This window comes from Phascolarctos cinereus, unplaced genomic scaffold (genome assembly GCF_003287225.1).
Source record: "Phascolarctos cinereus isolate Bilbo 61053 unplaced genomic scaffold, phaCin_HiC Scaffold_2;HRSCAF=192, whole genome shotgun sequence".
NCBI classification, from domain to species: Eukaryota; Metazoa; Chordata; class Mammalia; order Diprotodontia; family Phascolarctidae; genus Phascolarctos; species Phascolarctos cinereus.
In genome coordinates, this window is record NW_027555625.1 from 148596552 (window position 1) to 148622042 (window position 25491).

The following is a 25491-nucleotide window of genomic DNA, read 5'->3' on the forward strand; positions in this document are numbered from 1 at the left end:
TAAAGAGACAAGGACACATTAACTTCTCTTTTTTTTTGCCTTTCTATGAGGAATTCTAGTGTCTTGTCCCTCACTTTATTATTAGTGCTCTGGAGCACTACATTTTTTTTTTACATTTATGGAATAAAATAAGCATTTCCATGATATAGTATAACAAAAAAGATTGCACATGAAACTGCAAATCTATTCTGTACAACTTGCCATTCCTTTTACATGTATAATAAAGTTATCACGTAAATTTCTTTTTTTTCTTCCCTCCCCTCCTTACCCTAGAGATGGCTACCATTAGAGACACACACACTCACACTCACATGCATACATACGCATATATATGTGTATATATATATATATACATAATACATATAATATATATAATTATTCTATATATATTCTATTTATCAATTTTTTTCTCTGGATGCAGATAGCATCTTTCTTCATATGTCTTTTATAGTTAATTTGGGTATTTATAATAGTCAAAAAATAGCATTCATCTTATCAAACATTTTGCCCTCATACCTATTAAAGAATGGCAGACAACTTCAAAAAATTGAAAATTGACAAAAGAAAACAAATTGACTTTTTATTTTGATTTCGTTCACCAGTAATAAGAATGTCTGACATCTCTATAGTGATTTAAAATGTACAAAATGCATTACAGTACCTCATAACCACCCTGTGAGGGAGGTGCCACAAGCATCATTTTTATGGAAGAGGAAACTGGGTCTCAGGTTAAGCAATTTGCTCATAGGTTTACAATTAATAAGCATCAGCAGCAAAATAGCAGCCCAGGTCTTCCTGACTCCAAGTCCAGTTCTCTGTGTCATGAGGGCACCAAAAGGGCGCAGAACCCATTTCACCAAGTAAACTGTGGTGCTCTGGGAAGGGAGGCAGTGCAGTGGACTGATCATCACATCTGAAGGCAGGAAGACATGACTTCAAATCTCACCTCACACACTTAGTTGATGTGTGACTGTGGGCAAGTTATTGAGTCTCTGTCTGCCTCAGTTTCCTTATCAGTAAAATGGGGTTAATAAGAGCATCTACCTCCCAGGGTTGTTGTGAAGATGAAATGAGATATTTGTAAGGGCTTTCCAAACCTTAAAGCACTATATAAATGCTAATTAATATTATCTCCTTTTCAAGGCTAAAGATATGGAAGATAACAACAATTTCAACATAAACTCATTTGAAAAACAGATGGATAACAGAAGATAATTAGTAGTTTTGCCTTCAAAAACAATTGGGGGGGGGGAATGAGTCTGTAGAAAACTTAGTTAGAAATACAGCTAAGCTAGCCAAGAGTACTGGTGGATGACATGCGAAGAAACACCAGTAATAGATATGAAATGCAACAGATTTGCTAGAATTTCTATCGCAGATGTTATCTTCTAGGTTTTATGCCTTCTCAGCTAACTTCCTTGGAAAAGCTACCTACATTTAGTGTTTCCATTTTCTTTCTTCTCTCTTCTAAACCCTCTGAAAACTAGCTTCTGACTTCACTTCATTATACAACTGAAACCTCTCTTCAAAGTTACCAATGATCTTTTAATTGCCAAATCTAAAGGTGATGAAACTGTTTTCCTCATCCATTCCTTCTTTCTTCCTTTCCTCTTGAGTCAGAAGAAAAAGTGTTCCTCATCTTTCTTCTCTTGCCTCTTTAATCTCTTTTTTCTACTAGATACTTTTCCTCTGCCTACAAAAATGTTTAAATTTCCTCTGCCCTTAAAGAAGTCGCTCTTTGACACTGCCATATACTCTTATTTCAAACTTTCATTCATTTTTTTCATTCTGTTACCAAACTTTTCCAAATAGTGGGGCTATTGCCTTCACTCATTGCCTTCACACTCATTCATTCCTTAACTACTTGCAATCTGACTACTAAATTCTACCTTTCAATTGAAGTTTCTCCACCAAAGGTCACCAGTGAACTACTAATTTCTAAATCCAATAGTCTATGCAATAATGGATTACGCTCAGCTTTTTTCCCCCAGTCCCAGCTGCCTCTTTAAAAATGATCAAACCAACGTTATGATTGTATTCTTTCCCACATCTGCTACTCTTTCAGCTGACTTCCCTCAGAGTTATCTTTGAATCTACCCCTCTCCTTGTCTTCCATATCTGTCCAGTTTCTAAATCCTGTAACCAATATCTTTTGAACCCATGCCTTCCTTTCTACCTCATCTGTGTCATCATAATTAAGATACTTATTATTTCTATTACTGCAATAATCTCCTAATTGGTTTCTCTGCCTCCAGTCTCTTCCCCTAAACAGCATATTAATCTTAGTAAAGGAGTACCTCTTCTCATATCAACTTAAAGCTCAAAAACATTCAATATCTCCCCACAGCCCATCAAATAAATTTCAAACTCCTTAGCTTGATATTCAATGTTCTTTATAAAACTGGATTCAACTTATGTTTCCAACTATTTGATACTGCTTCCTATATATTTGCTATGCTTCAGATTGAGCTATGTCTTCCCCTAAACATATCTTACTTTTTGCCATCTCAGTAACTTTGCCCTTGAAATCCCTTCCTCTTAGAATTCTCACTGATCCTTTTCTTCCCATTCAACATCTGTACCTAACAAATATCTACCCATATTTCAAAACCCAGATAAAATATCATCTCCTCTATCAAGCCTTACCTCAACTCCTCTCCCACCTTCTCTAGCCAGAAGTTGTTTCTCTCTCCTCCAAATTCTACTTTCACTTTCCTATATAATGCCTTGTACTGTAGTTATTTGCATCCATGTCTTCTCTTCCATTAGTAGACTGTAAGTTTGGTGACGGCAACAACTATCTTTCTATCCCCATGACACCTACTATAGAACCTTATATATCACAAGAGCTCATTAAGTATTTGTTCAATGAAAGAAGGAGGGAGAAATTCCCTTCATTATCTGAAGGCACAGATATTCTCTTTGGCCGGGGAGGGTAAAACTAGGTAGACCTAGTAGAGTGAATGAGGGGAAGATGCAGCTGAGGAGATTTAGGCTTAGCATAACAACAATTTCCTAGCAATAAGCACCAACCATCAGGAGCTACCATAAGAAGTAGTAGGTTTTCCCCTCCCTGAAGTGAAGGAGAATGGCTACTTCTCAATAAGTTCTCTGTTCCTAGGACATTCCATTTCTCACCTGTGCCTCTGCCTGAAATGCTTTCCCTCCTTGTTTTTCCCTCTAGGATTCCCTGGTTCCCTTCAAGACTCACATCAAGGTGGAAGGTGAAGGGAAGGGAAGGAAAAAGTTTATGTATTTATTTGTTAAATGCTTAACATTTGTTAAATGTGTTATGCCAGGCACTCTGTTAAGGGCTTTAACAAATATTATCTCATTTGATCCTTATTTGAACTCCGGCATCATCTCCTTCAATAGGCCTTCCCTGATATCCCCAGTTTTTTAGTAGTCCCGTTCTCCCAAGTCACTCTTCAAAATATATCCCATACTTACTTATCTGTGAATGTGTTTATTTCCTCTTATAGAACATAAGCTCCTCGAGAGCAAAAATTAGCTCACTTTTGTGCCTAGTATAATACTTAGGACACTGTATGTGCTTAAAAAAATGTTTGTTCATTGACAGATTGCTTTTGAGGACAGAATTCCCGTTCAGGGTGGGTTGGATCATGCCCTCTGAGGCTTCTCTCAACTTTGACATTTTGTGATTCTGAAATTGACTGGCTAAACTGATTCCTGCTTATGCCAACTAGCTCATGGATGATGGTGACCAGGCCAGATGAGATTTTGGAAGTATACAATAATCATCCAAAACAATTGTAGTCGTGGGTCCTGAGATAGAAAGCAAACACGAGCTTCCCATTACTCTAACAGGCAACTGAAAACAAGAGGGTAATTCCAGCCTGTCTGTTCTAAGAAGTTACCAAAGTCAGCCTTCATAGACCAGTGGATGGTACAAGTGTACTGTCAACAATCCTATGGAAAAAAAAAGGTCTTCGTAAAAGGATAATGTTTCTTCAGGGAAACTTACAGCTGACAAAGAGACAGACAGAGAGAGGGGGGAGTCTTTTTGAAAATTATATTTAGTGTCTCTGTTTTTTTACTAGGATAACTTTTGATCTTATGATTACTTCTTTCGTTCTATAGAAAAAGTGATCTTCGCTTAAATCTACTTGTTAGCATTTGGTAGTTAACATGCCTAAATAGAGAATGGTGCTGATAAACTGCATGTCACTGGTCCAACTGCCTGCTCATTTGGCCCAGTGTAAGGAGGAACTGTTGATTCCATGACTACAAGCCCTACCCTTCTTCTGGGCTGGACATGCACTGAGTACATACCTTTGGTCACAAGTGACCACCAGTGAAGAAGGGGTAGAAAACAACTGGAGAGTTAGCAGGAAACACAACCCCAAAGGCATGCCCTCCTGGAGGGAGGTCTCACTATCCAGGACATATCCAGAGAGGCAGAATGTCAGTGGATAGAGAGCTGATTTTGATATCAGGAAGATGGCAAAACGCTATTGTGTAACCCCGGGCCAGTTACTTAGAGATGCAGACAACACTCTAAGACTGTAAACTGCAGAAATGGTGCTGACCTATATGGGTGGAGGGAATTTCCTCACGTAGGAATTCTTTATATCAAAGAAGTCGCAGGTTCAGTCCCTAATATTCCTACTGAGGGTGGGTGGCATCATCATAGAGAAAATATGGAAATGAGGGAAGGGACATTACAATAATAATAACAACATACTCTTCTAGCATTCTATAGTTAGCACATGTCAGTGGCAATAAAGGAGAATGAAGACCCATTAGATTCCTATGGCATAAAGGCAAGGAAATAAACAGTATACTAGAATTCTGGATCTTTGGAGGAATATCTAAAAACATTGTTTTTTAGGGGTAGAATAGTAAAGGGGAGAAGAGTGAAGAAATGGAAGAGGTAAGGTTGGGAGCGGAGAAAGTGGTAATTAACTACAAGATATTTTAGGTAAGGTTAGGCTATATTTGCAGTAAACCACTGGAATTCTAGATGGTTTAACACTATTCTGAAATGGATGAATATAGTGCTATGAGCATACAAAAATGAGTCTTCTGATAGTATGAAGAGATCTTGAGAGAAGTAAGCTAATGCCCTAGTGGTTTCTAGGGGTTTTTATTCTAATGTGTAAATTCTCTGCAACTTCTAAATCTGTCCCTTGGCTCAAAAGGATGCCTGGGGGTTTGTTTTGTGTTGTATATTTGTGTTTGGGGAACTAGCCATGGGAGTGCCACTTTTCTTATCAATTTAGGGCTATGGGGGCATATTAGGTGCAGAGATTAGGGCAAGTAAATACCCAGGGGAATCAACCAGTGACGGTAAGAGTGCCTGCAGATCCCAGACACCTGCTGTGTGTCTGATCTCCCTGGGGCCTCCCTTATCTGCTTGAAGGACTCCAGGCTCAGCCTCTGACAATAAAGTGCTTGGCTTCACTCACTAGAAGATAGGGAGTCCAAATGTTATTATCACTCCCATTTTACAAAAAGGAAACTGAGGCCTAGAGAGGTTAAGTCATTTGCTCAAGGTCACAAAGTTAGCAAGCATTAGGGGCTGGGACTTGAACTCAGGCATTCCAAATTCAAGTCCAGGGGTATCTCCATGTGATCACCCAGTCTTTCCAGAAGCAGGAACAAACAGGTCTGGTTGGGGGGCTTTAGATGACTAGCGTTAAATGACCAGAAGTAGAACGGTGGGCCCAATGTTCAGGGAATGACCACGGGAGGCATGGCAATCCCCTCTCCTTTATATGCTGTGCTGTGTGGTCTGCTCGAGATTTATAAACACAGAACTCTGTGCTACCAACTGCTCACCCCATCCAAACAACTGATTCTCTTCAAAGTGCCAGGGAGTCCTTTAATATATCCCTCCTGCCAGTGTTTGGTCTTTGTTTACTCTGCCCTAAAGGCAGATCAAATAGGCTATCTTTACATATCTAACTCAATTAAGCAACTCACTCTTAAGTCAATAAAAACATGAAATGTTTAGCCAAATAAAGGCACTCAGAACTGGGGCAAATAGTCACGAGGAATCATATTACCATAAAATCTCTTAAGACTAAGAATCCACTGGTGCCCAAACACTATAGAATTCCAACCAATAAGCTATTGGAGAACAACCTATACCAACGAACAGTCTGTTGTCCAGTGGGCTGTGTTAGTAGGTCTCAAACAGACCACCCAGCTCAGCAAATGTCAGTGGGGATGGCCACTGCTCATGCAGGCATGCCCCCAAAGACCTGGCCCACACGCAGGTTCTTAGCTGGAGCTGAGGATATGGGACTCACTCAGTAAGTATTGGTTGACTTAATTTGACTTGAGAATTAGTACCTCATAACCTAATCTCACTGCTAAACACTCATTTGCATACTTCTTAGAAATGGAATCTCCCAGCATTCTGTAGTTTAACATATGAAGCTACATGCAGATTACAATGGAATGAGAACCTTGGGAAGTAAAAACACAGAAATCAATTACAAATACTTCATAAATGTAAACATAACTACTGATAATATAAATAGAACCAAATGAACCAGACTCTTTTCCTTACCTCATTCATCACATGTTCTCATCTCTGAAAATCTGGACTCAAATAGCCCAGTCTTATGACATAACATATCTTCCTTCAAGTGTAACTGTAGCAATAGAAACCCTTAGGATCATAGGATTTAGAACTAGGAGGGATCTCAGAAATAATTTTATACAATCCCTTCATTTTACAGATGAGGGAACTGAGGTTGGCTGGAGGAGCATTGGGGTGGGAGATAAGAGTCATATGGGAATATTTCTTAATTAGTATTTATGGTAATGTGATTCCAAGCTCACACTGCTAATAATAAGCAGCAGAGGAGCGAACCTGTCACACTTCATACATTGAGGTGTGAGCCTTACTCTCAGTCGAGCGCTCTGTCTTACTCTCAGTCGAGCGCTCTGTCTCTTATACCTGAACATCTTCTCAGGATATAATCCAAATGTCACTAACCCCCATAAATTTCCTTTTCTTTTCCTTTAGCTGAGAGGCATTATGATTGAATAGATAGAGTGAGGGACTTAGAGCCAGGAAGATCTGAGTCAAGCCTTGCTTCTGACCAGTACTAGCTGAATGACCATGGGCAAGTCACTTAACTTCTCAAATCTCAAGCAACTCTTTATGACTTAAATAGTAAGCTACACACTGCAATCTGCTTCAATGGAGGAAGTTCCCACACTTATGAGGAAACCACAGATTTTCCCAGCATTGAACTTGGCCTATTCCATTAGTTATTTTTGTATTCTGCAATTCCTGAATCTCAGCAGTGACCAAAATTCCCCTAAGGACCCACCAGAGTGTTTTATAAAAAGAGAGGCACCCATTAGAGTGTGAGATCAGGGACTACCTTTTGCCTTTCTTTGTAAGCAATGCTTAGCCCAATTCTTGGCACATATTAGGCATTTAATAAATACATATTGGCTGACTGACTGACAGAAGGTAGAAACCCTCAAGAAAGTTTATTGATTCTTCCCAATGATATAACTACTAGGCATATACCCCAAGGAGATTAAGTGCAGTGAGAAAGATACCAAATACATAAAAATATTTATATCAGTGCTTTTTCATAGTAGTAAATAACTTGAAGGGAAGTGGATATCGATCCACTGGGGAATGGCTGAATAAATTGTGGAATATGAACAAAGATGGAATATTATTGTACCAAAAAATACCACCAAATATGCAGAATTCAGAGAAACTTCAGCAGTTTTTAAAGAACTGATATAGAGCAAAGTAAGCAGAACCAGAACAATGTATCCAAAGGATACACTAACATAAAGAAAACAATAGTGAAAGAATTCAGAATTCTAATCAATGCAATGAACCATAATGACTTCTGAGGACCAAGAGTAAAGCACATTTCCCATCTCTAGGTAGAATCATGGAAAACTACAGGTACAGAATAAGCCCTAGATTGTCAGACATGGCCAATGTATTGGGTGGTGTTTTTGTTGTTGTTGTTGTGTTTGTTTAAGTGTACTTCTTCATTACAAGGCAGGGTTTTATGGGGAAGTTATCGGGAAGTGGAAGCTGTGTTAAAAAAGAACGTCAACAAAGCATTAAAATAGTCCAGTTAAAGTGCTGGTTACTGTTGATCTGAGATGCTTACAATATTCGTGATCATATAAGGACTGCTGAGTAGGCAGACCCCTGAGCACTCAACTCCCCTTATTAATTCTCATTCCAAATTGTTTAATTACCTTGGCAGATATGGATATTTGGTATATCCTTGAGATCAAGTTAAAGGTGACCCAGTCTCTGGCTTCAACAAACCTCTTCTCTGAAAAACACCAAGTCAGCAAAGAAACAAATATTTATTATTTGCTACAATTATTCCGGTGATTTCTGAGCTTCTAACTCTACTTCTGCTTCATTCCTCCTAAAATTATGCTTTGTCCTTGCCACAATCTAAAGCTCCTCTACCCCTCTGTTCTCTCAGTCCATCTTTCGCTGACTCACTCAAACAGCAGTCATTTCTTAAGGACCTACTATGTGCAATGGGCTAAGTGGCAGGAATACAAAGATTAAAAAAAAACCAGTCTCTGAACTTAGGGTGCTTCCATTTTATTGGGGAAGAAGACATGCACATACATAAATATGTAAGAATAAATATAGAACATACACAAAATAGGCACAAGATGGCTGAATAAAAGGTAGGAGAGGAGGGATAGCATTACCATTTGGGGAATGAGGAAAGGAATTAGGTGAGAGGTGATACTTGAGCTTCATCTTGAAGAAAGTTAGTGATTTCTGTGAGGTGGAGGGGAGGAAGGAGTGTATTCTAGGCATAGAGTGTGGTTAATACAAAGGCAAGGAGAGGGAAATAGATTGTCATGTGGAGAACAGAAAGAAGGACCATTTGGCCAGAGTACAGGGGTGGAGAACCTGTGGCCTCGAGGCTACGTGCTAGGTCCTCAAGTGCAGCCCTCTGACTGAATCCAAACTTCACAGAACAAATGTCCTCAATAAAAGGATTTGTTCTGTAAAACTTGGACTCAGTCAAAAGGCTGCACCCAAGGACCTAGAAGGCCATATGTGACCTTGAGGCCAGAGGTTCCCTACCCCTGGTGCTAGACTATAGAGATTAGGAAGGGGAGTAATATATGACAAGGTTACAAAGATAGGTTGGAGCCAAGTTGTAAAGGGCTTTCAAAGGCAGAAAGGAGATCTGGTATTTTGTCCCAGAAACAATATGGAGAGCAAGGAGGTGAGAATAGTATTGAGGTTACAAACCTGAGACACTGGAAGAACAGTGGTACCTTCTGCAGAAATTGGCAAGTTTAAAAGGGGAAAAATAATGACTTCTGTTTTGGACGTGTTGTGTTTGAGATGAATCAATCCAACATATCTAACAGACAATTTAGTACAGAAATAACAATTCCTCAGAGCTCATCTTACGTGGCCACTGGCCAGTTAACTCCGCAAGAAAGATGGCTTTAGCATTCCCAGGGTTCTAGAGGATAAATCTGTCAGTGGCTATCTTCCTAAACATTAGCTCAAGAGCCCCTACCAGTGTTCTTGAAATTTCAAAGTAGATTGATGATATTTTCTTTGGATATAAAAATCTAAGATTATATCTGAGATTACAAATGCCTATGGAGGATGGTAGTGGTCATATTTTAGTACAATATTGAACACAGTGGTTGGTGCAAAAGAACAGTTAACTGTATTTGTAAAAGTCATTTAATTTTATTCTTAAATTAATGAATAAGAAAAAATAACATTCCAATACACAAAGTGAAATAGGACAACATGCAAAAACACAAATCTTCATTACATACAGCTTGTTCTTCCTTTAAGGATATAATACATTCAACATGTTACTTTAAAAAAAAACTTTTTCTGATGAAGATAATTATCTCATTAATTTTAGAACAAAGATTTTTTTTCAGAAAAAGATGGCTATCATTTCTCAAATATAGAGAGAACTGAGTCAAATTTATAAGAATATGAGTCATTCTCCAACAGATAAAAGGTCAAAGGATATGAAGAGGCAGTTTTCAGAAAAAGAAATCAAAGCTATCTACAGTCATATGAAAAAATGTTCTAAATCACTATTGATTAGAGAAATGCAAATTAAAACTACTTTGAAATACCTCTGTATACCTATCAGATCGGCTAATGTCACAGAAAAAGAAAAAGACAAATGTTGGAGGGGATGTGGAAGAATAGGGACACTAATGCATTGGTGGTAGAGTTGTGAAATGATCTAACCATTCTGGAAAGAAATCTGGAACTATGCACAAAGGACTATAAAATTGCACATCCTTTGACCCAGCAATAACATTAGTAGGTCTGTACCTCAAAGAGATCTAAGAAAAAAGAAAAAGACCTATCGGTACAAAAATATTTATAGCAACTCTTTTTGTGGTTGTGAGGAATTAGAAATTGAGGGGATGCCCATGAACTAGGGAATGGCTGAACAAGTTATGTTATAAGATTGTGATGGATAACCATTGTGCTATAAGAAATGATGAACAAGATGGTTTCAGAAAAACCTGGGAAGACTTACATGAACTGATATAAAGTGAAGTAAGTAAAACCAGGAGAACGTTGTGCACAGTAACAGCAATATTGTACAATAATTGACTGTGAATGACTTAGCTCAATGATTTAAGACAATTCCAAAGGACTTATGATGAAAAAAATGCTATCCACTCCCAGAGAAAGAACTGATGGCACTTGAAACATACTTTTAAAACTTTGTTATTCATGCTTTTTTGATCTGCATTTGGTCTTTCTTTTGCAATGAAGACTAATATGGAAAAGTTTTGCATGAGTGTATCAAATTGCTTGCCTTCTCAAGAAGGGGGGGAGCGGAGAGAGGGAATGGAATTCAGAACTCAAAATTTAAAAAAAAATAAATGTTAAAAATTTTTGTTTACATGTAATAGGGAAAAAATAAAAGTAAAATTAAAAGTAAAAACAAAAAAGAAAAAGATGGCCAACTGAAGTTAAAGAGGGTAGCACTTACCACTTTACTGGGTTGATACTGCCAATTCATATGGTTTATTTTGATACCATCTTTTCCAGAAAGCTCAGACCTTCTCTATTATAGTCACTCTTCCCCATATCTCTGTAAGCTATCTTGTCACCTCCCTCCCTCATTCTTAGCACATGATCTCTCCTCCTACTTTACTGAAAGAAGATGAAGACCATCCTACATGATTCCCTTCAAGTTCTTCCTTCTCTAAGTCAAAAGATTTCTGTCTTTTCATCCATCTTTTCTTACTTCTTTCTTGTCTAAAAGGAAAAAGTATTCCTTGTCCTTTCCAAGTACAACTCTTCCCCCTATGCCTTTGATTCTCTCCCCTCCACTCCAACCTCCTTCAGAACTTTGTTCTGTCAATTTTTTTTTCCTTTCTTTTCCATTTTGTCTTCCTCTTTCCCTTGGCCCCATCCCCTCTGCCTACAAACAGCCTTATCTCTCTCCTATCCAACTTCTTTCAGTCTTGCCATACCTTTGAGCAATACTTCATCTTTCCTTATCTTAACTATCAAATTTCTTTTAAAAAGGGGGGGGCAACACTTAACTGACTCCATTTTCTTCCTTAACCCTTTGCAATCTGTGTTCTTTTACCACCATTCTCCTGAACCTGAGTTTTCAAAGACCTCCTTATTACCATATCCAATGGCCTTTTATCAGTCGCCATTCTTCTTGTCTTCTTTGCAGTGTTTGACGCTATTGGCCACCTTTCCCCTCTTTAAGTTCCTTTCCCCCTTTCTTGGCTCACCTATTTTTCTGACTATTCCTTGTTTTTTCCACTGATCATTCTTCCTACTTCTGTTCCCTAAATGTAGGGATTCCTCAAGACTTTTTCCTTGACTGTTCCCTTTTCCTCCTATATGTGCTCTACTTTGGTGATTTTACCTACTCCATTGTCTTACACTCTGACCTGAATGTGGATAACTCCCAGATCTACATGGTTACAACTCCTTCTTTATCCTGAGCATCATACCCACAATTCCAGCTGGGTGTTCAAATAATATTTGAAACTTAGTAAATCCCAAATTGAATTCAGTATCTCCCCATTTACCACCTCTCCAAATGAGCTCCTCATCTTCACCTTCCTTATTTATGTTAATTGCACTGCCGTTCTCTAAGTTACCTAAGCTTCAAAATTTATAGATATCTTCAAATTCTTCCTTACCTTTTAAACCAACATCTGGCATGCTACCACATAGATTTTACCACCTCAAATCTCTCTCTTCCTTCCCATTTCCACCACAATTGCTCTTGTTCAGAGTCTGACTGCTTCCTGCTTAAAGGTTGCACCTCTCAGTTCTTTGGGTTTAAATGTTCTCAAGCCCTTTAATCACTTCTTAAAATCTGTAAGCATTTTTTATTTTGTTCTGGATTTTTTTTTAACAGAAGTACTCTTTTTTTTTTAAAGTATTATTTTAAAGTATTTATCTCTTTCTCTCCAGCATGAAAGTCAGCCAGCAAAGAGTAACTTTCTATGCCACTCCTGCGCTCTCTCTCTCTTTCTCTTTCTCTCTCTCTCTCTCTCTCCCTCCTCTCCCCCAACCTTGGATCTAGTTCAGCATTTCCTAATTCCAAGACAACATATTATTATTCCAAGAGAAACATAAATTTATGCCCCCTGAAGGGACCTCAGAAAGCTATCCCCAACTTCCTCTGTGCTAATTTGCCCACTGATTCAATGGACAAAAGGTATACTAATACAGGGCAGAAAGGAAGAGGAGCAGAAAGAGAAATGGACCTTTGCAATGAATAGATGTAACTACTATGTTGGGCTGCACCTGGGATTTCACTGATATGGGGAACTCCTGCTATGGAAATTACCCGTACCAATAAAGACTATTATAGTGAATATAAACAAGAGAAACCCAACAATTACTGAGCTGCCATAAGAAATGAGATATCATAGAATGGCTGTATCCACAGCAAAACCTAAGCGGGCTGACCACTTGAGAGGGTGAAGGAAAAGATACATATATTACAAGCAGAATGAGGGAAATCACAGAGCACAGCAGCAGTCCATCAGATGGAAAAGTTGCTAGGAAAATCTGGTTTCCTTGGGCCTAAAGTCTGGGTCTTCTCCATGAACTTCCAGGTCCTGACATGATGAACAGGAAATCCTGGTCCATTCCTCTTGTGCCCTTAGCCATTGGCTTCATCCTCCCATCTTCTACTCCCCAAGTCCTTAATGAAGGATAGCACAACGTAGACAAATAAGGGCCAGACTTGGAATCAATGTATCTAGGTTATAGTCCCAGCTCTGTGATTGATAGCTGTGATTTAGGTTAGGTCACTCAGTCTTTTCTGAACCTCTGTTTTCTTATCTGTAAAATGGGCATAATCACACTTGTATTACTTGCCTCATAGAGTTACAGTGAGAATCCAATGAGATAAATGTATGGGAAAGTAGATCTGTCCCATAAAGCACTAGATAAATGTAAGCCACTATTACTATTGCTATCATCACCAGCACGCTGATCATCATCTTTCTGCTAAGTCTAGTATTTTCAGAACTTCCCAGCCCTGTACATCAATGCCACATTACTAAAGGCCAGGTGGTGTAAAGGATAGAGCACTGAATCAGGATTCAAATTAAGTCTTAGATACTTACTAGCATGGTGACTCCAGCAAGTCACTTAAACTGCACTGTTTGTCTTAGCTTCCTTATCTGTAAAATGGGGATTTCAATACATCTGCCTCCCAGGGCTGTAGAGGACAAAATGAGATAATATTCGTAAAGTGCTTTGTAAACTTTAAAGAAGAATATAAAGACTAACTATTATTGTGGTGGTTGTTGTTGTTAAAGGTCCAACTACTTCAGATCTTTGTTTTCTGCCCCTGGCAAAAGAAAAAAAAAACCAGTTTACTAGCCAAGATAAGAAGTGTTTAACCGTCTACAGTTAGGAGTGGTAGGTAGTAATTCACAGCCAAGTCCCAGAAAACTCTCTGTTCTCTTAGGCAGGTATGACCTGGGCTACACAGTAAAATCCACGAGGAACCAAGGCAGGGTGAACCATGTAAGAAATAAAAGTGAAAGCTGGAAAAGGGGAACCAGGAAGAGTCGTGTGGATCAAGTGCCAGAACCAGCCATGCCACTTCTTATACATCAAAGATGGCAGGGAGGGAGATGATGAAAACTAGCCGGTGAAAGGAAGCCAAAGAGGAAAAAGGAAGGAGTTACTCCGAATAAAAACATGCTGTAGAAAAGGGCCGGTGACTCTATTAAGAGGCAGTGTGGTATCGTGGAAAGAACATTGAACTTGGAGTCTGAGGACCCAAGTTCATATGCCTGTTTGGCTATTTCACAGCTGTGGGACCTTGTTGATTTAGGTTATTTCACTCCTCTGTAAAATGAGAGAGTTTAGTTCAAATCCTGACTTAGGCACTAACTAGCTCTGTGAACATGGGCAAGTCACTGACCATCTTCCAGCCCCAGTTTCCATATATATATATATATATATATATATATATATGTACATATATATATATATATACACACACACACATACATATATATACACATACATATATACACACACACATATATACATACATACATACATACATACATACATACATATATAGATAGATAGATATGTATATCTCCTTATCTTAGGATAATAATAGCCCTTACCTCACAGGCTAGTTGTTAGGCTCAAATGAGATTATCTAAAGCACCTGGTGAACTTTAAAGCTCTATATAAATGCTAGCCATCCTAAAGTCTCTTCCAGTTCTGAATCTATAATCCCATGACCAGAAGATCTTAAGGTAACTAAGCTACTTTAACAAGTAACTGAAAATTAAGGCAAGATTATAGTTGGGAAACACCCTGAGACTAAAAAGATTCTTTTTTCATTCCTTCTCTCTTCCCTCTCATCTCCCCCCCCCCAAAAAGGGAAACAACCCATCTTTAAAAGAAATAGTTAACAATAATTATAGTTAACTGATGTCCAGGCAGTTGAAGAAGGAGCAAATTTGAATAGACAGGAGAATAAAACTACAATCTCTTGCAAAGAATTTCTAACAGTGCTGAAAATAGAGACAGGCACTGACCTGTGGGATGGATAAACAGCGGTGGGGAATGGTCTGACAGTGACTGCTAAGAACCAGAAATGATTTGTTTTTAACAGGGCAATGGGGAGAGGAGCTAGGCAACCATAATCACAGGCCCTGCATAGAAGGGTCAGGGAATCATTTGAGAAAGACACTATTTGAGGGAGAAGATGATGTCATTGTTAGTTTCACAAAAGGCAGTGTGTGTGTGTATGTATACATACATACATATGATATATGTACTTATCTTATATGTACATATATCATATGTACATGATTATATAAAAGGAAGAGGATCATGGGAGAATAATTTCAATGATAAACGTATTAATAGACCTATGGTATTTAGCAAACAGTTGGGAAATCAGGTCCTCCTTTTTTCTTCCTGGGAAAGGAAAGGTTGAAGAAGTACCCATTAACACAATATACAGAAAAGAACACAGAAAAAAAGATGCCTAGGATTAGTAAATGGAAGTCATATCTCTGAACTGTTAATCCCAAATTAAGTGAAGAGTAGGCATGATATCCAAGAATTCCAATAGCATTTAAGATGCTGATTGTCCAGGGAACAAATGTTGGACATTTGAGTGCAGAAGAAGAGGATTCAGGGATTCAGAATAAATCTGGATCCAGATCTTTGTGAGACTGTGACAACTGATAAATGAATGAGAAAGAATGATTTAGGAGGAACATTCTGGTTGTCTTTCCTATGGCTCCTACAACAAAGCTTTGACACTTTTTAGAGACTTCTCCCTTCTTTTCCACCAAATTAATCCAAGAGAAAGCCTACAAAAGGCTCTCAAAGCTAAGTCCAGAGTTCACTAGATTTCTTATCATTTAATCTTTTCATCTCAGAGTGTATAAAAATCATGCCCTAACTACTCTCACTAAATTCACACACAGGTCAATGATAGCCAACCAAATCTGTTTCAGAACATGGAAAGGATCATTTGGCCAGAAAGCCAACTGTGAGTCAATTGCTCTAGGATGCCTTTCTTGACCATTACAATCCACTTCTTATGCTATAAAAGGGATTGGATTTAGTCAGGAGACCTTGGTGCGAGTTCTGTTCTGCCACTTAATAACCTCTGTGAACCTGGGTAAGTCACTTAAATTCCCTGGGAGGTTAGTTTAATTGCATATCACATGAGAGAACTGAACCAAATGGCCTCTGGGATGGGCCCCATGATCCAAGGATCCTAAAACACTGCTTTTTTCTGAGCCTCAGTTTCCTCATCTGTATTTAATCCTAGGTTAAAGAGCTCCTCCAAGAGATGTTGGTTGTTGTTATTATACCTTTCAGAGAGAAAGAATTGCAGCTTGGGGACTTACAATTAACTGTCATATTTGAGAAAGTATGTGTGAAGCACTGAGGACTAAAAACCTCTTTGATGAGGAGACCTGGAGAGTTAATGCTCATGGAGAAGGAGTCGGTGAGAGAGAGGCTACAGTGCACTGGAATGATAGAACTAGTCTGTGAGGGACTTGGTGAATTTACTGTCATCTCAGAGAGAATCTGAAGAGTTCATTTAACTCATTCTGTGGAGAAGAGAATTTGTGGAGAAAGCCTGAGGAGAACGCCTGAGAGGCATTAACTCTCACTCTGAGAGAACTAAAGGCTGAATGCTGTTTTAGCGTGTTTTTTGACAGGTTAGCAGTTGCAGCTGCTGGTTAAAAACAAATCCCCTCCTTCCTCCACCTCAAAAAACAAAGAAGTGACTATGATTTTTCTCACAGACAGCACATTATTGAAATACTTATCTATGTCTTGGTATTATTTGTTATTGTTAATAAATTTTGTAGCTAATAACATTTATGTTTGTTTAAGCTTATAAATTTGGGACTTGAGACAAAGAAGAGAGAAAGCTTTTTGGAAAAGACTCCCTAGTTTTACAGGGGAAATGAGGAGGAAGATTAGGAATAATAAATTAATTAATAAGGGACATTTTGCACGTTTCAATACTTTCTCAGATAATTCCCATCCATATCTCTTAGGTAGCCTTTGTACCTTGTGAGAAAGTTAATATGGTAATAAACCAGTAGCAAAGCTGAAGTGTTGGAATTTGGTATGTTTGTACTTGAGAACACCTGAGAAGTATTATCTTCCCCTTGAAAAGCACACACCCACACCTTCATTTATGGGGTTACTTACAAGTGGGTTAGCAAAAACCCTGCAATATATAAGATTAGACAATTGTTCAGTGGTATCAAACTCAAACTGTACATAAGGGTCCCTGGGGGCCTCATGTTGACATGGAAAACTGAATGTTATCTATGTTTTGTTTAATTAATTTATTTAAATTTCTTTCATTAATTAATTTATTTGTCAAATATTTTCCAATTAAATTTTAATATGGTTTGGACCTCTCTTGAGAGTGCTGTGGCCATATGTGGCCACCAGGCTATGTGTTGGACATTTCTGTGCTAGGTGATCTCTATGTTCCTATCTCTAAATCTTATGATCTTTCTCCTCCCAGTTCTCGCACCATTTACTTTCTGTGCTTTTCATTAATTTTGTCCTGATCATATAACTCTTTGCATCCTGTTTAGTTTGTATGTCAAAGGACAGGGATTTGTGATTATACATCCTGTATAGACCTTAACACAATGATGTATACAAGGTAGCTGTTTCATTGATGTTTTATTGATTGACAATCTTGTCAGGCTCAGATTGAATGCTGAAAATGTGGGTTTTGGAGAATAAGTTAGAGTCAAGAATCAGTCTTACAAGGAGCCCTATATGCCTTTTCAGCATGAGCTAGGACAGACACCTTTTCCACACAATGAACTTCACACTAATCTTGGTGTTGGAAACAGCAAAAACAGACTTTAAGTGTGGAAAACAGTAAATGTGGGGAAAACTGCTGGAGGGAGCTTGGCTGAGCCTTTCCTAATTTGAATATTACACATCAATATAGAGCCAGCAAAGGCAGGTCTCAGTTGGACATAGAAACCTCGGTGGTGCTCTCCCCGGGAGAAGATACGAGTCAGTTGGTAATGTTAACAGCCTCATTTGTGATATTACCTGGAAAACCGGTTTTACTGGCTTCTGTCGGGGGTCACTGAACGTGCCTCCCATCAGGCTGTCTTCCTGGAGTCTCCCCAGAAGGCTCATTCTCAGGGCCAGGGGGAGCTAGGGTGAAGGGAACTTCAATGAACTGGGCTCCTGGATCATTCGAAGATGTCCATTTCACTCGTCAAAGTAATTCTGAAGGAAAGAAGAAATACAAGAATCAGCCACGCTCTAACCCTCAGGTCCTGAACTCAAAGCACATCCTCGACTTCCAGGGAGCTTAACAAATAACACCTGCCCTGTCATTGGTTTCAGACTTAACTCAAAGCCAAAGCTACTGCATGTACGTGTAACATATAATTAAAGCCGGAGAAAAAGCTCTAGCTTCCTACTAGAGTCCTGAGTGAGGGAGAGGTTGAATTTTCTATCATATTGTTTTCTTTTGTTTTCCCTTATGTATGAATCCCATGAGCTTGATGAGGAAAAGTTAAAGGATTTGGAGGTATTTAACTTGGAAAAGAAAAAGCTAAATGATAACTTAATAAACATCTTACAGCATAGCTAGGTGGCAAAGTGGATAAAGTGCTAGGCTTGGAGTCAGGAAGACTCATCTTCCCAAATTCAAATCTGGCCTCAGACACTTACTAGCTGTGGGACCCTGAGCAAGTCACTTAACTCTGTTTCCCTCAGTTTCCCCATCTGTAAAAGGAGCTGGAGAAGGAAATGGCAAACCACTCCAGTATCTCGGCCAAGAAAACCCCAAACAGGGGAGTCGGACATGACTAAAAATGAATGTGTAATCATAAGAGCATAGCAGGAATTTTAAGAGGCCATTGATCAATTTTTTCCCCCCAATTATAACAGCAGCAAGAGATTGTTCAGTTAGAACCAGCTACCATTTTGGACCACTGAGGGTAATGAAACCCAATGTTTTACATAGAGAAGGCAACTGGTAAATATTTGGTGCTATTGTGAAACACTAAGCGTGTACTCTAAGAAGTCACGGAACGTCATCGTTAGACATATTTAAAGGCTAACGTGTCCTACTTGATACGAGTGAAGCCACCTGATGGAAGGAGGCTGAACTGGAGGACCTACAGAAGTCCTTTTCATCTCTGGCTATAGGATAGTTTTTCCTCACTGAAGTGTCAGTTCTAGAGCCAAGTGTAGTTGTAAGCAGAATTCAACCAATTTCATTCAACAAATATTTATTAAACACCTACCAACATGCAAAACACTGTGTTTGTTGCTGGAGTTTCAAAGACAAAAATGAGTACTAAAAGGGTGTATTAAAGGGGCTTGCGTTCAACTTGGAGATATGGCATCATGCATACATACAGGTAAATATAAGGCCATTTAAAGAGGGAGAGAGCATTAACTGGGGTGGAAAAGATGATGTGGAGAGATTCCTCATAGGAGATGACACTTGAGTTGAGGCAGAGATGAGATGTGGCACGGGCAATAGATAACCTATGGAGTCTTCTTACCTTTGATTTATCCCTTTCCTATATCCAGTATATCCCCAAACCTATTGATTTTTCTTTGCAAATGTTTCTCAGAACCAGTCCTTTTCCATTCTCACCTGTTCAAGACTGCCTTGATGCTCAACTCATTCCCCTTGCTTAGAATGACCTCCTCCTCTCTGCCTGTCCAAGTTTAATCAGTTCTTCGAGGGTCAGCTAAGTTCCACCTCCTCAAGGAAATCCTTCCTGGTTACTGCAGTCCATAGTGACCTTTCCTTTCTTCTGTGATTACCTTTACAATCTCTATCAGACAATGATTTATTTTCTCGTTTGGTTCACTTTTGTGTCATTTGAGAAGGAGTGTGGCACAAAGATGGGTAGGGGGAGGCTATTGGTCACACGGAGGACTTGTGAAGTTGGGACAGGATGAATTTAGCTTTCCTGGAGGTTGACAGTACCATAGTTTAGAGCAAGGAAGAGTGTGAAAGCCCATTTGAACATGAAGGGTATCCTATCACACCACACAGGGAAAATGAAATATCTTACTCAATCTGGTCTAATGAGTACTCACTAAAAAAGAGAAGGTTGGACTTCTGTGGGCCCTTACATTTCCCCCCATTCTTCAAGATTTTGGTTTAAGGAAGCTCAAAGCCTCATTTTACCTCATCTGGAGTTTTCCCAATCAACCTGTATTTCCTTGTTATATTTTTCTAATTTTTTTTCCCACCTGCTTTTGGTCATTTCTAGGGAATGTGCCATCCCCAGTATCCCCAGTATTGTTTTTGATGTTTACAGAGAAGGGGCTTCTTTCTTTTCTGCTTTATAACCTTTCATTTAATTCCCAAAGACAAATCCCTAAGCTCCATTTTCCATTCAATCCATTTACCATTTCCTGGTTCATAAGGTCAAGTCCCAGCCTAGCTTTCAGTTCCTTGCAGTGACACACCCACTACCTCGATATAATACCAGCAAAAGGAGAATAATAAGCAACAGAATGTTCAAAACAGTATGAGCCCAAGTTTTGAAACAGCATTGTTTTTTTTTTCACCTAGCTAGTTCATCTTCTTTCTCTCCATGCTGATAGATATACATAATGTGCTTTCTGTTTTGAAAAACATTTGTGCAGATGGCGAAGAACAGGCATTTAAGATATAAATACCATAAAAAGCTGTATGGGAACACACATACAGTGACTTAAAAATAATCTTCAAAACATAACTAGCAATTGCCAAACTTCTGCTGAGAAGCTCATTTGGCATCTGCCTAACCTCTGTTATCTCCAGTTAAGTTTTTATATTGAGACTTGTTCTCATGCTCTGCAGATAACCACTTTCTTGGTCTAACAGTCTCTGAAGCCTTCTTTTGAGAATGTCCTTCCCAGTTTTTAACTAGACATTTCTTTATATAAAATAGGGGCTCTTAACCATTGTAGTGTCACTGACCCCTTTGGCAATATGGAACCCTTTCTAGAATAATGTTTTCACATTCATAAAATGAAACTTGAAGGATTAGAAAAGAAAGCAATTATTTTGAAATAGAGATGTATAATATTTTCCCATCCAAGTTAACAGACCTTCTAAAATTGGTCCATAGACCCTTCATGGGGTGGGCGAGGTCTCTGGACCTTAGGCGAATGATCTCCACTCTAGTATTATAAGGAAAATCTTCTGGTTCTTAACCACCTCTGTAGGAACCATAAGTAGAGCTCTAAGGAGTCTTTTGAACCTGCTTTGAAAAGCTCTGAACCCTCATCACCTTAATAAATCATCTCACTTTAGAAGGTCACTGTGGCATGGGAATGGACCTTAGATTCTCAAAAGCTTTACCAGTGCAACATAAACTCTGGCAGGGCCTACCAAGCTAGAGACATTGTAGACTACAGACCCAGTGATAGCTCATATGTGTGTCACTTCAACATTGCCCTAGCTAAGCTCTGGGAGCCCCTGGAACATGTTTGAGCACAAGGTGAGATTTTATACACACACATATACACACACATATATGTGTATATATGTGTGCATACATATATATATATTTGTGTGTGTGTATATATATGTATGTGTATGTGTATGTATGTATGTATGTATATGTTTAGTGTAGCCGCTCACATAGACCATCTACCACAGAGTAGAGGAGCTACAATCTTTGTTGGTAGAGAGAACACACTCTTGCCTACGAATCATGGATCCTGGAAGTGTTGAAGCTGTATTATTACTGATATCTATAGGTATATAGGTTATACCTCTTTACAAAAGTCAACAATGACCAAGTATCCGTTGTGTACAGAGAACTCTGCAGGGAGAGGAAGAGGGAATGATAGAGATGGCCCCCATTTTTAAGGAACTTAAAGTTTAATTGGAAGGCGTACAGAGCAAAGATATTTAAAGTACATGTAAGAACATAAGGCGCAAAAATGTGTGAGCAAATAAGTCATTTCAGTTGTACAGACATACCCACATGAATTTCTAGAGTCAATGAAGTAGCTAGACGTGGGTGGGGTTTGTCATAGGAATATTCTTTTGGGAAGGTGAGTATTGTGTTGTCAAGGCTGGTCAGACAATTTGTCAAAGAACAAAGAAGGTGGAGCAGTGGATAGAGTACTGGGCTTGGAGTCAGAAAGACTTCCTGAGTTCAAATCCAGCCTCAGACACTTACTAGCTGTGTGACCCTGGGCAAGTCACTTAACCCTATTTGCCTCAGTTTCCTCATCTGAAAAATGAGCAAATGGCAAACCACTCTAGTATCTTTGCCAAGAAGACCCCAAATGGGGTCTTGAAGAATCAGATGTGACTGAAATGAACAACAAGGAAGACATTTAAACTGAGAAGTATAGAGGCTCATAAGTGGGGGTTGTGTGCTGAAAATGACAAACAGGTTTATCTGTCTAGAACTTTGATTTAAAGTCAAAGGACCTGGGTTTGAATCCTTGATCTACTACTTACTGTGTGACCTTTCTTGGCCATAGCTTCTTCAGATCTGCAAAATGAGGGCATTGGACTAGATGATCCCTAACATTCCTTAACAGCTTTACCCATTCAAGTCTAATGTCAGAGGTGGTAGAGACAAAGGAAGCACAAGCCTGGGAATTTGGATTCAACATGAAAGCTAATGAGGAGGCCTCAACATGAGTTAAATGCATGTTGAGGGGGCTGCCAGTCCACTGACAAAGCTTTGAAGGTAGAGGAGAAGAATTCAGGAGTCTGGGCATTAGTCTAGACATATAGAAGCCACTAGATAGTGTAGGATAATGGCTAGGATTATTTTTTCCCATTTCCTTGGGCTTAAAGAGATCATTGGACTTTGAGTGAAAGAGAACTGACTTTGAGTCCTAACTCTGATGCTTATTAGTTCTGTAAACCCTCTGAACTACATGTGACCCAGTGCCGCAATCTCTGTGCCTACACGCACTGGGTTCAACCCTGGATGGAGGAGAAAGGGCTACTCAATCGTCTTGTGCTCAAGAGGCTGTCACAGCCCTGAAACTCTTCCTAGGCCAGGATCCTGAACTTTTCAGAGTCTTGGCATTTTCCAGGATATCCTCCCTCCTCTAAGAGGTTTGGTCATACGGCTTCATCCTTTGCAAGGAGCTATATGGTGGGGAGGTTTTGCTCCTGTTTCTCACTGCCATTGGAAACTTCCAGGCAGGTGGAAGGAGGCTGTGCACAATCCCAGACTCTCCTCTTCTCCCCTTGGCTCTGCTGATCTCAGGACCTCCACCCCCAAAAGGGGAAAATAAAAGATGACTTTGAGCCTGATTGCTCTTTTTTTTTTTGATAGGTTCTAGTACCAAGGGTTGAATATGAGCTACAATGGAGAACGAAATGGCAAACCACTCCAGTATCTTAGCCAAGAAAACCCCAAATGGGGTCATGGAGAGTCAGACAGGGCTGAAACAATCGAAGAACAACAACAACGTGAACTCAACAACAGCTTGGGCTGTTGGCCAAGCCACTCAATTCATCGCTAGTGGCTAAGACTTGATTACAGATTGTCAATGGGGTTTACAAGGACTGACATATACCTAAGCCCAAGAGGTGGAAATTGGTTTTCCCATAGTGGGCATTTCCACTCCTTCCATAGGCAGATACAATTAAAGATTTATCTCCCTACAACCACATCACATTGATACAAATCACAGACCTTCCCCAATCAACCCTCTAGACCTACAAGATGTGAGTTGTGGAGGATACTTAGAGGCCTTCATAATTTGGTTTTAATTTCTCTCCCCAGCTTTATTTTACATGACTTTCCTTCATTCATGCAATGTGAAGCAAACCAGGCTAGCAGTTCTTCCCCAAATATGATGCTTGACCTCACCATTCCAGGCCTTCACAAGCTGTTGCCAAAGCTTGTACTGCTCTCCAGGCCTTCCTCATCTCCACTGCTCAGGATCCCTATCTTTAAAACTCAGTTCAGATATCACCACCTCCGTGAAGCACATGTCCTTGATCCTCCCTGATCATAGGGGGTAGCTGGGTGGTACAATGCATAGAACATTGGGCCTGGAGTCCACAAGACCTGAGTTCAAATCTGGCCTCAGACATTTACTACTAGTTGTGTGAACTTCAGTGAGTCACTTGTGACTTAACTGCTGTCTGCCTCAGTTTCCTTATTTGTAAAATGGGGACCTTCCTCCCAGGGTTGTTATGAGGATCAAATGAAATAATATATGTAAAATGTTTTGTAAATTTCAAAGCATTTGATAAGCATTATTACTTTTTTTTTCCTCACAACTCTGAGAAGTGGGTGCTAATTTTACAGTTGAAGAAACTGAGGCAGACAGAGGTTAAGTTATTTGCTCAGGATGACTGTTAGTAAAGTGTCTCAGGTAAGACCTGAACTCAGATTATCCTAATTCCAAGTCCAGCAACGGATCCACTATGTCACCCAGCTACTTTGTATACTGTAAGGCACTATGAAAACGTGAGCTGTTGTCGTGACCATCACTATTTTTCATCAAGCTTGCAGGCAATACGGAGCATTACAAAGAATGCTAGATTTCAAGGCAGAGGAGTGGAGTTCAAATGCCAGCCCAGCTGCTGACTGCTTTGAACAAATTATCTCCCCTCTCCTCGCTACACCGTGCTCACCTATAATACAGCTCCTGGAGGCAATCCCAACTCACAGGCAGGCTCCCTAGACGAGGCTCCTTCCCAGGTTTAAGGTACCTTATGGGCCTGCGTCTAGTCAAAACCCTAACTTATCAGCCGGAACCGCTGTGCAGTATTCCTTTTCTAGTCGGAGGATAAGTTAATTAAAATCAAAAGTGTTTCATGAACTGGCAGAGAAAGAAATGAAATAATAAAACATTTCACCCATAAACCTAAGGCCTGGCGTTTTGCAAAAACACACACCAAAAGTGAGGAACAGATGAATGTTGGGTGCATATGCAGAGAAGAATGCTTAAAGGGGACGTGTGTGGGCAGGGTGTACAAGGACCTGTCACACCGCGATGGTGACATCATTATACTGCTGTTCCTCAGTGGTCTCGAATGCCGTGCACTCTATGCTGGGTCTCTAGTCTCTCTCAGACCTATGGTCGGCTGCCCGTCTTGTTTCTGCTACTCAGCATCGCTGTTCTGGGCCCCTGTCACCCCCAGAGCCGGTGCCATTAGACATCTAACTGCAATTTCCCTCAGTTTCTAGCTGGAATGCTATATTTTCCTCTATAGTGCCACAACTCTTTTAGGTTAAAGCCACAAGGCTTCCCTTGCTACAGTTCTTTTTATAAAGAGGGAAACTGAATAACACCCAATCACCAGACTAATAAAAAAGTCCTTCTCAGCTTTTATCCCCTTGAGGAACAATCTGTCAGCTTCTCATGGCCTTGGCTAGGATGGGCTTTCTTTTCCAGAGGGAGAGTCTTTGCCTTAGGCAATAAGCTCTCTGGGACACAGAATAAATCTGTTCCTGGATTACAAGTGGTCAGAGGCTTAGATCAATTTTTTGAATGGTATTTTC

General features: G+C 39.5%; 1 long non-coding RNA gene across 1 annotated transcript in view; it reads right to left on the reverse strand.

The window, feature by feature from the left end:
- LOC144455824 (uncharacterized) overlaps nt 1–25491 on the reverse strand; it is a 358020-nt gene that overhangs the window by 140991 nt on the left and 191538 nt on the right. Inside the window, exons 4-6 of the long non-coding RNA XR_013484618.1 lie at nt 18080–18262; nt 13612–13706; nt 8218–8297 (exon numbers count right to left, since the gene is read on the reverse strand). This is a non-coding gene — a long non-coding RNA (uncharacterized LOC144455824). The remainder of the gene's footprint in view (nt 1–8217; nt 8298–13611; nt 13707–18079; nt 18263–25491) is intronic.